This window comes from Athene cunicularia, assembly GCF_003259725.1.
Source record: "Athene cunicularia isolate RWA chromosome 2 unlocalized genomic scaffold, athCun1 chr2_part1, whole genome shotgun sequence".
NCBI lineage: Eukaryota > Metazoa > Chordata > Aves > Strigiformes > Strigidae > Athene > Athene cunicularia.
Genome location: NW_020799095.1, coordinates 89,910,699 through 89,922,096, shown reverse-complemented (window position 1 = coordinate 89,922,096; position 11,398 = coordinate 89,910,699). Strand labels below are relative to the sequence as shown.

The following is an 11,398-nucleotide window of genomic DNA, read 5'->3' as shown; positions in this document are numbered from 1 at the left end:
TTTTGAAAAAGTGATCAGATTTTTTTTTTTTTAACATGGAAAAGCAGCAAGAATTTCCTTCTTCTCAGAAGCAGCTGAACCATCTGAGCTGAGATTTCCCTCCCCCAAAACTCTATGCTTGAGACAGATGCTTGAGTGGAGAAGTTTAGTTTAAATAATTGCTGTTTAGCAAAAGCATACACTATCAGGGAAAAAAAAACCAAAACCAACAAACCCAAAACAAAACACCATCACAGCACTTATCATGTCTGGTAATTTTGGTAAAGGGTGATAATACTAGGCCAGCACTTAAGCACTTTCTGAACAGATGACATTGTCTCTCTGTATGTCTTGATGGCTAAGTGTTAGATAGATGAGGGAGAGGACAGGACAAGATGTAGTGTCATTGTGTGGAAAATCAGCTGGAGATCAGGCAAGTCCCGGTCTCCGAGTACTTATTTTTATTGTGTTCAGAAGAGAAAGATAATAGTGGGCAACAATTCACAGTTTGCTGAAGTGTTTAATTCAAGGTTTCTTAAAAAACCCTTAAGGTTTGTTACACCTTTTTTTGGTTTGGTTTTTTTTTTTTTTTTCATTCTGCAGTCTGCCACAAAGGCTATGTTGCTGAATTCCAGTCTCCCATTGGCAGGAGTACACCATATAAGTTAGTCTAAATCACCCATTAATGCCTCTAAGGGTAATGACCACAGCCCACTGAAAACATACATGTAGCAACATATGCCATGTGAAATTTCACTGGTTTTATCACCTTTCCTCTGAGTTTCTGCCATTTTCATTTTTTCTTGTAGCTGCATTATAGGTGCATAGGCTGATCTGCAGCACTGTAGTTTTGAAACTTCACCATTTCTCTGATACTTGCTTGGTTTCTGCATTATGTCATTGCCAACAGAATGCTTCCTGCTCTTGCTCTTATGTACCATAAATGATGGCGATGAAAGTATGTGTGCAATTACTAAGCGCACTAGAGGAGGGAATTGGATGCCCTTAACTTCGCTTTCTTGTTTTGTTATCTTCTTAGGTGCAACTACTATACACAGAAAATTAAGACAGTTTTTCAGTGAGGCTATGGAAAAATATTCATATCAACCACTCTAACAGAAGAAAAGAATGGTGTTTCACTAGAGGCTAGTTAGCATGAAGCATCATCAGTGGCAACTCAGCACATTTTGACTGGAAGGTCTCAGCAGAAAACTTATTAGCAGATTTGTGCATGGTGTTTCAGTGAGCAGTACAGCACAAAACAAGAACAGTGTATGTTATTCCTAACAATAACACTAAGAAGACAAGATGACTTAGATGATACGCTTTGAAAAACAGAGAAAATAGCCATTACCTGGTAAAAGACCTTGTAATTTTCTGCTACATGACCCTTTTTGCACTAAGACTGAATTGCTACATGCTCATCTTTGAAAGCTGGGGGATAGCCAAGAAATTCCCTACTGAGAAATACTGTGCAGGTGAACAAACATGTGAAAAATCTATGATGCATTTAAGCACTAGTAAAAAAGCATATATATATATATATATATATATGTATACATATATATGGAAATTACATGTTGGTACATGCTGTAACTTTTTACATCTTGCATGTGATGTGGCATATTTCCTCCTTGTTACAACTTGTGTTGTGCCACATGCATGTTAATATAAAGACAGAATGACAAAGAAAGCTTTTAGTGACATGTGTTAAGTTCTGCTGGGTTGGAACCCACTATTCCCAAGGCAAGAGATAGCCCTGTTCTCTTTGTCTGGCTCAGCATCATTCTCCTTCTCTACATCAGTTCTCCATAGCAATAATAGCCCAAGATATAGGGCTAGTATATGTTTGTGCATATCTGCACATAAACACTCATGCTTACATGGGACAGGGTTAGTATATGACTCAAAAATAATCTTGGGTCCACAAGTTTAGATATAAACTTCACACTTCAGTGCATGTTCTTCCTGACTGTATTAACACTCCTATGTTCTCTTGAAATAATAAAGGAAACTGGGGACTTTTGCAGGTTAGAAAACACTAGAATATCAGAAACTCTTCTGCTGACTGATACTAATACCATCCTTCCCATATTCATTGGCTATTGGGTTTCTCAGGCAGAAGAAATAGTGCACTTGTACCACACATGGGATTTATTAGAGGAGCAGTGTAGGGACTGTGGCAGCAGTAGGAACAATAATGGGAAATTCATATTGCACCAATTCTTTGGCCTTAGAAGCCTCACTTGCAACTGGTATAGGTTATTTTAAACAATGTAAAAATAATCTTCATCATAGCTTAAATGATTTTTGTAAGTCATCACACACTTGATAACTTGAATAAAATTATGTGGGCTATCTTCATGGTACTTTTAATAGAACTTCCTCTCCAAAGCAATACTTAGTGTTTTATCTTCTAGTACAAGCAATAGAGTCACATTAAACAGAGAACATGTTGTTCTCCTCTGTGATGATATACTCTGAAAATAGATGTTAGCCTTTGTGCTTGGAAAACATGTGATTTCACTTGATTTCATTCAAAGTGATGTGGTTTAACCCAGCAGGAAGATAAACATCGCACAGCTGATTGCTCTCTGGGGTGGGGGAGAAAATTGGAAAAAAGGTAAAACTCATGGGTTGAAATAAAGACAGTTTAATAGGACAGAAAAGAAAGGGAAAATAATACTAATAATAAAGAATATACAAAACAAGTGATGCACAATGCAATTGCTCACCATCTGCTAACCAATGCCCAGCCACACCACAAGCAGTGGGTGGCTACCCCCCAGCCAACTCCCCCCAGTTTTATTGGTTAGCATGACATCATATGGTATGGAATATCCCTTTAGCTAGTTTGGGTTAGTTGTTCTGTTTGTGTCCCCTCCCAGCTTCTTGTGCACCCCCAGCCTCCTCGCTGACAGGGCATATGAGAAGCTGAAAAGTCCCTGACAGTGTAAGCGCTGCTCAGCAACAATTAAAACTTCAGTGTGTTATCAACATTATTCTCATCCTAAATCCAAAACACAGCACTATAGCAGCTACTAGGAAGAAAATTCCTAGTAATTTCCCAACTAGAAATTCCCATTTTCCTATATATTCCTATTCCCTATCTAGAAATTCCTAGAAATCCCAATTCCTAGAAATTTCCTAACTGAAACCAGGACACAAAGCTCAGTACGCTGTAGGAAAAGCTTGACATCTTTGCTTGGAAATGGGCTAAGTTGCAAGAGCAACCTTTACTTGGCCTTGCACCATGGTGCCAACATGCTTAAACAAATAGAAATACTGCATAGCAAAAGAGGTATAAGAAGAATAAAATAAACAGTTTGATATGATAAATGATAGCACTTATGTGCATTGACATATCATAGAATCATAGAATATCAGGGTTGGAAAGGATCATCTGGTTCAACCTTTCTTGGCAAAAGCATGGTCTAGACGAGATGGCCCAGTAACATCTCCAGTCAAATCCTAGATGTATCCAATGATGGGGAGTCCACCACTTCCCTGGAGAGATTATTCCAATGGCTGATTGTTCTCATTGTGAAAAATTTTCCTTTTGTGTCCCATCAGAATCTCTTCAGGAGTAACTTGTACCCATTACCCCTCATCTTTTTCCTTGTAAAAAGGGAGTCATCATCTTCATTGAGGCCACCCTTTAAATAGTGGAACATGGTAATAAGGTGTCCCCTAAGCCTTCTCTTCCCAAGGCTGAACAAACTGATTTCACTCAGACTTTTCTCGCATGGCAGGCTTCCCTGTCCCTTGATCATTGTTGTGGCCCTTCTCTGTCCACATCTTTTTTGTATAGTGGGGATCAAAACTGAACTCATTATTCCTGGTGTGGCCTGACAAGCGTGGAATAATGGCGTCTTTATCTCTGCTGATAGTGCCCTTGTTGAGCAACCTGGCATCCTGCTGGCTTTCTTTGCTGTTGCAGAATACTGTTCACTCATATGGAGTTTGTTGTCCACCAGGACCCTCAGATCCCTTTCCAGAGCTTCTCCCCAGCTGTGTAAATCCCAGCCTGTGCTGCACTCCTGGATTATGTTTTCCCAGGTGCAAGACCTTACACTTGTTCTTGCTGAACTTCATAAAGTTCTTGTTAGCCCACTCTTCCAGCCTATCCGTGTCTTCCTGCAGGGTGGCTGTCCCTTCTGAAGTGTCCACTTCCCCACTCAGTTTGGTACCATCGGCAAACTTCATCAGGGTATGTCGGGGTAGGCAGCGGGTCTGCTAAACGCCTGGCAGAGCAGATGGAATTTAACCTCAGCCAGATCATCCCGTACCCGTGAGGAGTCTGCATGCAGGAGGACATACCACAGATAAGGAGCAAGGACAGTGAACATCTGCTGGAAGAAACATGAAACTGTTGAACGTAGATAAGGAACTGTGTTAATCATGTTCAGAAGTAAAACTTTAAGAAAGCTATCCAATCATGTACCGTTGCTATGGGTGTACCGTTGCTATGGGTTTAGCCAATTATGTTAGAGCTTGCGGTAGTTGTAAAAGATATATAAGGTATGTAGAAAAACAATAAACAGACTTCTTCTTTTACTCTTAACTTAACTGTCAATTGTCGCATGACCGTCTCTACCGCGACAATTGGTGACCCCGACGTGATACAAGTGGAACATAGGGGATTTTTTTTTTTAAGAGCTGCAGGGCGAGGTGCAGCGGAGACGGAGACCGGTGAAGCTGAGAGCAGAGGGGATTCTGCCTGGTCCGGACCTGACATTTTGACACCTGCGTACAAGGTGAGCCACCGGGGAAAACTTATTAAGTTATAATATGGGGCAGGAACTAAATAAAGAGGAGACAATTTTGTCTGCCTGGAAAGCCCCTTTAAAAAGAGAAAGGGGTAAAACCCCAGAACAAAGCCTGAAGAAAATGTTGATATGGAATAAGACGCAAGGCTTTGAAGCTAATGTAACCACTGCATTCAGTGTGACTGTATGGCAGAGAATAGGCGAAAAGCTATGGGATGAAGTTTCAAAAGGACAGAAAGAAGCGTGTGAGCTAGCAACTACATGGCGTGTGCTAACTGAGACCCTGAAGGAGTGGAAAAAGGAACATGACGCTGAAAGAAAGAAAGAATCCACTCCTGCCTCTAGTTCGTTTGGTCCTGGGCTCAGTTATGATGATCCCACACTGTCTACAGTGGCGGGACGAAAACCATTGACAGGAAAAAGCAGGAGGCATTCTCGTCCACCTCCACCTCCCCCTGTGCCGATACAGGAAGACCCTGGAGGGGCTTCTCCCTCGCAGGATTCTGATATGGCAAACGTAACACCATCAGCTCCTCCAGAGGAGCCAGCAGTACGTAGTGAGTCTGACAGAGACTCTGAGGGCGGTGAACCCAACACTAAAGAACTTACTGACAATTTGCGAGCATTGAATCTGGCTGATAAACAGACAGAACAAAAAGCTACGCCATGTACGCTCCCTCCAGATGCTGTGACTGTCCTTCCCAGGTCCCCAGAGCAGTTTTGGGAGGGTGAGAGTGATAATGAGAGTGATGAAGAAGGAGAATTAAGTGCCGCTATGCAAACTTTGCACCGCTCTGATAAACCTACATCAAAAAGAGCTGGGGGAGCCCGTCCTAAACATAGACCATGGTTGAGGGCGAGGGGATTGTACGAGGACTCTGATGAGGAAGCCCAAGATGAGTTGTTTCCTCCACAAAGACCGAATGAGCAGAAAGTCCCTCAGGCAGTGCCCCCTCCACCTCCCATCGTGGAGCCCTCTGTTCCACCAGCTCCCTCTGATGAGGAAAAAGCCCTGTGTACTTTGTTTATCTGGTGCAAAAGGAATGCAGTCCCTGCTGATGCACGCTCTGCTTTTGATCTCGAAACATGGAAAGAGGCAGGGATCGCCTTATTCGAGGCGGCCGTAAGGAAGAATGCCATCACTGTGTCATTTTTAACTGCATGGCAACTGGTACATCAACCCCTGAAACAGTTAAAAAGTGATGGGACTGCCGCAGCAGCTGCAGCCGATGCCAGGTCACCTAGTGGGTCCGATTCTCGGATGGATCCTACAGTTGTAGCTGAAACACCTCCAGAAAAGCCACCAGCCCCACACGTCCACTATCTGCTGATGAGAATGGTATTTTCCTGTTATTAAAGAACTACAGAAAAGCATTAATGAGGATGGACTTAAAAAACTCATTTACAACAAGTATACTGGAAGCGATCGCTCACGGCTGTACTCAGCATTCCAGACCCCCCCCACCGCAGGGCCCCCCCCGAACCCCAAAAGCTGCAGTTTTTTCACAGCAGGTGCTGACACTGTGATGCACCGTCCCTTGTCTGTCAGCACCTCATCATCAACAAGCAATGGCTTTTTATATTTTTAATGGTGTTTTACTGTTTGTAGTGTTTGTCATTTTATGTTGTATGAGTGACAAGTGTAAGAGGCCTCTACATGTAGTTGTGTGATTGATTTGTGTGTGTGTGATTGATTTGCGTGTGAGGCGCAGCCCAGCTGCAGCTGCGCAGTGTGGAGTCCTCTGACCCGAAGTGGCCAGAGAGGAATGGAGAGCAGGGCAGGCTCTGTACTGGGGGGAGTGCAGGACGAGTGAACATTCCTTAGTGCAGAGCCCTAGTGCCCACCCGCTGGGTCACGGGGGCTGCCTGTTTATTCATGCTCAGTGTTTTAAGTGGCACAGGTGAAATACCTCTTCTAGTAGGAGGCAGTAATTCTGTGCTAATTGTTGTCTTGAATTTAGGTGTATACTCTGTGGGGAGAGTGCACCTCTGTACCATCTACCTGAGGAGAATATTGTAAGCTTGGGTAGCATTTTAAATTAATTGTGCATGTGAGCATTACTGATGCTGATTTTACTGGACAAATCTGTGCTATGATTTCTACTCCTTACCCACCAGTAACCATTCCAAAAATCACTTGCATTGCTCAACTTATACCTTTTTTAAGTTGTGTTCCTAAGACAGAAAAACAGTTGCGACATGATGGAGGAATCGACTCCACAGGACCTTCGCAAGTCTTTTAGTCACAGACTGTTTCATCATCAAGACCGCAGATGACCTGTACACTATGCAACAGAAGAGAACTGCCAGCGACAGTAACACTTACTGGACTTCTGGACACAGGAGCTGATGTAACTATTATATCTCATTATTCCTGGTCAACAGAAAATATGGATATGGGAGTAGTAGGACCCTGAGGGTCAACAGGTGACTGTCAAATCCCATATGATGACAGCCCCACCCCGAATCTGTGGGGAAGGGAATGCTTGTAAGGTGTGAAGATTACTACAGATTTTTAACGAGGGTCACTGTTCTGCAGGGCATTAAATGGCCTACACTGGAATTAACTTGATTAACAACTGAACCTGTATGAGTAGATCAGTGGCTCTTGCCAATTGAAAAGTTAAAGGCCCTGCAAGAATTGGTACAAGAACAGTTGGTTGCCGGACACATTGAACCCTCTCAGAGCCCCTGGAACACTCCTGTATTTGTAATCAAAAAGAAATCAGGTAAATGGAGGTTTTTACATGACCTGTGGCAAGTTAATACTGTTATGGCCACGATGAGGGCTCTGCAACCAAGTATGCCCTCACCTGCTATGATCCCTCACAACTGGGAAATTATAGTTATAGATTTAAAAGACTGTTTCTTTACAATACCATTAGCTTCTCAGGACAAAGAAAAATTTTGCATTCTCTGTGCCTTCTGTTAATCATGCAGAACCTGTACAAAGATATCACTGGAAGGTGTTGCCGCAGGGCATGAAAAACTCTCCAACAATATGCCAATGGTTTGTGGCACAAGCATTGTCACCTGTACGGGAAAAATTTCCCACCAGTTATTGTTATCATTATATGGATGACATTTTGTTGTCATCAAACAGCGAGGAGCAGTTGCGTGACATGGAGAATTTTACTAGAGAATCATTGCAACAATATGAATTGATTATTGCCCCTGAAAAAGTGCAAAAAACAGAGCCCTGGAAATATTTGGGGATGACAGTTAAGAACAAGCAGGTTATTCCCCAACCTGTAAAACTTGACCTCGAGGTTAAAACACTCAATGATGTGCAGAAATTAATGGGATCTTTGAATTGATCAGACCTTACCTCGGACTGACCAATTCACAGCTACAACCTTTGCTGGAATTGTTAAATAATTCCAATGATCCAACAGAACCCAGAACATTAAATAAAGAAGCATTAAATGCAATTCATATTGTGGAGCAATCCATACACAAAAAATTTGTTTCTCGAATAGATCTGTCTCAATTAGTACAATTCTTTGTACTGATTGACAAAACTGTGCCATTTGGTGCCTTGGTGCAGTGGAATCCTGAGTGGAATGACCCCTTACACATTTTAGAATGGATGTTTTTATCATTCAGACCACAGAAAATTTCTCCTTGATTATTTGAGTTAATTGCTGGTGTGATCATAAAAGCCAGAAAACGCTGTTTGGAGTTAACAGGCCATGATCCAGCTACGATTGTTTTACCTGTTCAGAACTGGTACTTTGAGTGGTGCCTTGCAAACAAGTATGAGTTACAAGCAGCCTTAGCAAACTTTCAGGAACAAGTGTCTTATTATCTTCCATCACACCCGCTACTAAAATTTGCTCAAGAAATGCCATTTGGTCAGAAGCACTTGAGCCAGCCAGAATCTGTTAAAGGCCTTACTGTAGTCATGGATGGATCAGGAAAAACTAGTAAAGCAGCAGTGGTGTGGTACGAGAATGATGTCTGGAATAACAAAGTTGTTTACCAAAGGGTTCTCCACAAATTGATGAACTACGTGCGATGACTCTTGTTTTTACTACCTTTCCTACTCCTATTAATATTGTAACTGATTCTGCTTATATGGCTAACTTAGTTTCCCGACTAGACAAAGTAGTCTTAATTTCATCAAACAATCAAATGTTATTTGAGGTTTTGATAGAACTCTGGACAAACATTCAGTTGCGCACAGAACCCTATTTTATCATGTACATACATAGTCATACCACCTTACCTGGATTTTATACAGAAGGTAATGCCAGAGCGGATGCTCTTGTCTCTGCAATGCATTTGAGTACTGTTCCTAATATGAAACAACAAGCTGTTCTATCACATCAATTTTTTCATCAAGGTTTTCGAGCTCTACGACAACAGTTTGGTTTGTCTCATTCTGAGGCTCGGTCTATTGTTGCTGCTAGTCCTGATTGTCAAGGAACTCATACTCCAGTGTACTTCAGTACTAATCCCAGACGTATTCAAGCTTTACAGATTTGGCAAACTGATGTTACTCATATACCTGAGTTTGGTCGACAGAAATATGTTCATGTTTCTGTTGATAATTATTCACATGCTTTGGTGGCAACAGCACATAATGGAGAAATAAGTAAGGATGTAATCCAACATTTACAGAAAGCTTTTTCTGTCCTTGGGGTGCCACGTCAAATTAAAACAGATAATGGTCCAGCATATGCCTCACAGAAAGTTCAAACATTTTTTAATTTATGGGGTGTTACTCATATTACAGGGATTCCCCATTCCCCAACAGGACAAGCAATTGTCGAGCGTGCATATGGCACGCTGAAGCAGCAGCTTCAAAAACAAAAAGGGGGAATGGTTGGGAAACCACCACAGGCGTGTTTAGATAAAGCAGTTTATATTCTTAATATTCTTCATTATGGGGATGTTGCTTCTACACCTCCTATATTGCAACAATTTTCCTCTCTTTTTTCAAAACAGAATTTGCAAAAGGGCATCAAAGTACATGTTAAAGGTTTAGTTACTGGCCAGTGGAGTGGACCACGTAAGTTATTAACCTGGGGAAGAGGTTATGCTTGTGTTTCCACAGGTCACGGCTCCCGATGGTTACCGGCAAGGTGTGTGCGACCACACCTGAGGCGTGAGAGGCAGCCAGCACTCAGGATCCAGCTGTGGGTGCTGTGAGTGCCCCTGTGCCGACAGTTTGTGATCTCTTCGACTGATCATTTAAGCAGAATGTCCGAGTGATGTTTGCTTCTGCAACAGAACAAACTACACTGCAATTGCCAATTCTTTTAAGAGAAAATGCTAACAGTAATTGTAACTCCTTAATGAAATATCTAGGCTTACTAGTCACTAGTGAAAGATGTAGTTTAGATGGAATGTAGTTATTAATAAGGATGAAATGCTATCAGAATGTGTGTTTTCAACTAACTTTGCTTAGCAATATCAAGAATTAAGAACTCAAGTAGAAACTCCTTTGGTTTTCCCCCTTGAGTGGTGGCCAGGCTCTGGGTGGAACCCAACAGGAAGATGAAATCAGATGTTTCTGCACAAAGAAAATTGCCAGTTATTTTGGCCTGTTGATTTAGAGGCTGGACTTGCTTGCAGCGATGCTGGATGCCTCACCTACGGATGGACGCATCGCGTAGGATTTCCAACTTTTGAGGAAAGGTACTCTAAATCCTCGCTGCAACCAGGTTTCCCCAGCAACTGCAGATCATTCTGAATTGATCCATAAGAGCATACAACAGTTAAAAGATGGTGCTAAGCGTTTGACAGAAGATGATGGTCTCGATTGGTTAACAAAGTTGTTTAAAGGATGGGGGTTATCGGGCTGGCTGATCTCTTTGATCAGAACCACTGGAATGATCCTGTTAGTTATCATAAGTGTGCTTTAATGTCATGTCTTTTCAGTCTTCTGCAAAGGGCCCTGCAGAAGGCTGCTCATGCAGTATTTGTAGCACAAACACAAAAAGGGGGAATTGTCGGGGTAGGCAGCGGGTCTGCTAAACGCCTGGCAGAGCAGATGGAATTTAACCTCAGCCAGATCATCCCGTACCCGTGAGGAGTCTGCATGCAGGAGGACATACCACAGATAAGGAGCAAGGACAGTGAACATCTGCTGGAAGAAACATGAAACTGTTGAACGTAGATAAGGAACTGTGTTAATCATGTTCAGAAGTAAAACTTTAAGAAAGCTATCCAATCATGTACCGTTGCTATGGGTGTACCGTTGCTATGGGTTTAGCCAATTATGTTAGAGCTTGCGGTAGTTGTAAAAGATATATAAGGTATGTAGAAAAACAATAAACAGACTTCTTCTTTTACTCTTAACTTAACTGTCAATTGTCGCATGACCGTCTCTACCGCGACAAGGGTACACTTGATTGCATCACCCAGATCACTATTGAAGATATTAAACAGCATTGGGCCCAATATCGTACCTTGGGGGATCCCACTTGTGACAGGTTGGCATTCTGAAAAGGAGCTATTTACCACCACCCTCTGGGTGTGGCCTGTCACCCAGATCCCCACCCACCGCACAGACCACTTGTCTAGACCATAATGCATCGGTTTCTCTGTGAGGAGGCTGTGGGAAACCAAAAGTCTTGGAGACACCCAGGTAGACAATGCCTACCACTCGCCCCACATCAACCAAGCAGGTTACTTTGTTGTAG

General features: G+C 42.4%; 1 long non-coding RNA gene across 1 annotated transcript; it reads left to right on the top strand.

The window, feature by feature from the left end:
• The first annotated feature begins 365 nt into the window (after nt 1–365).
• On the top strand, nt 366–9,870 carry LOC113476658. The gene is made up of 3 exons (XR_003397760.1): nt 366–376; nt 4,006–4,008; nt 9,768–9,870. It is a non-coding gene; the product is annotated as an uncharacterized LOC113476658 (long non-coding RNA).
• Nucleotides 9,871–11,398: the final 1,528 nt, after the last annotated feature.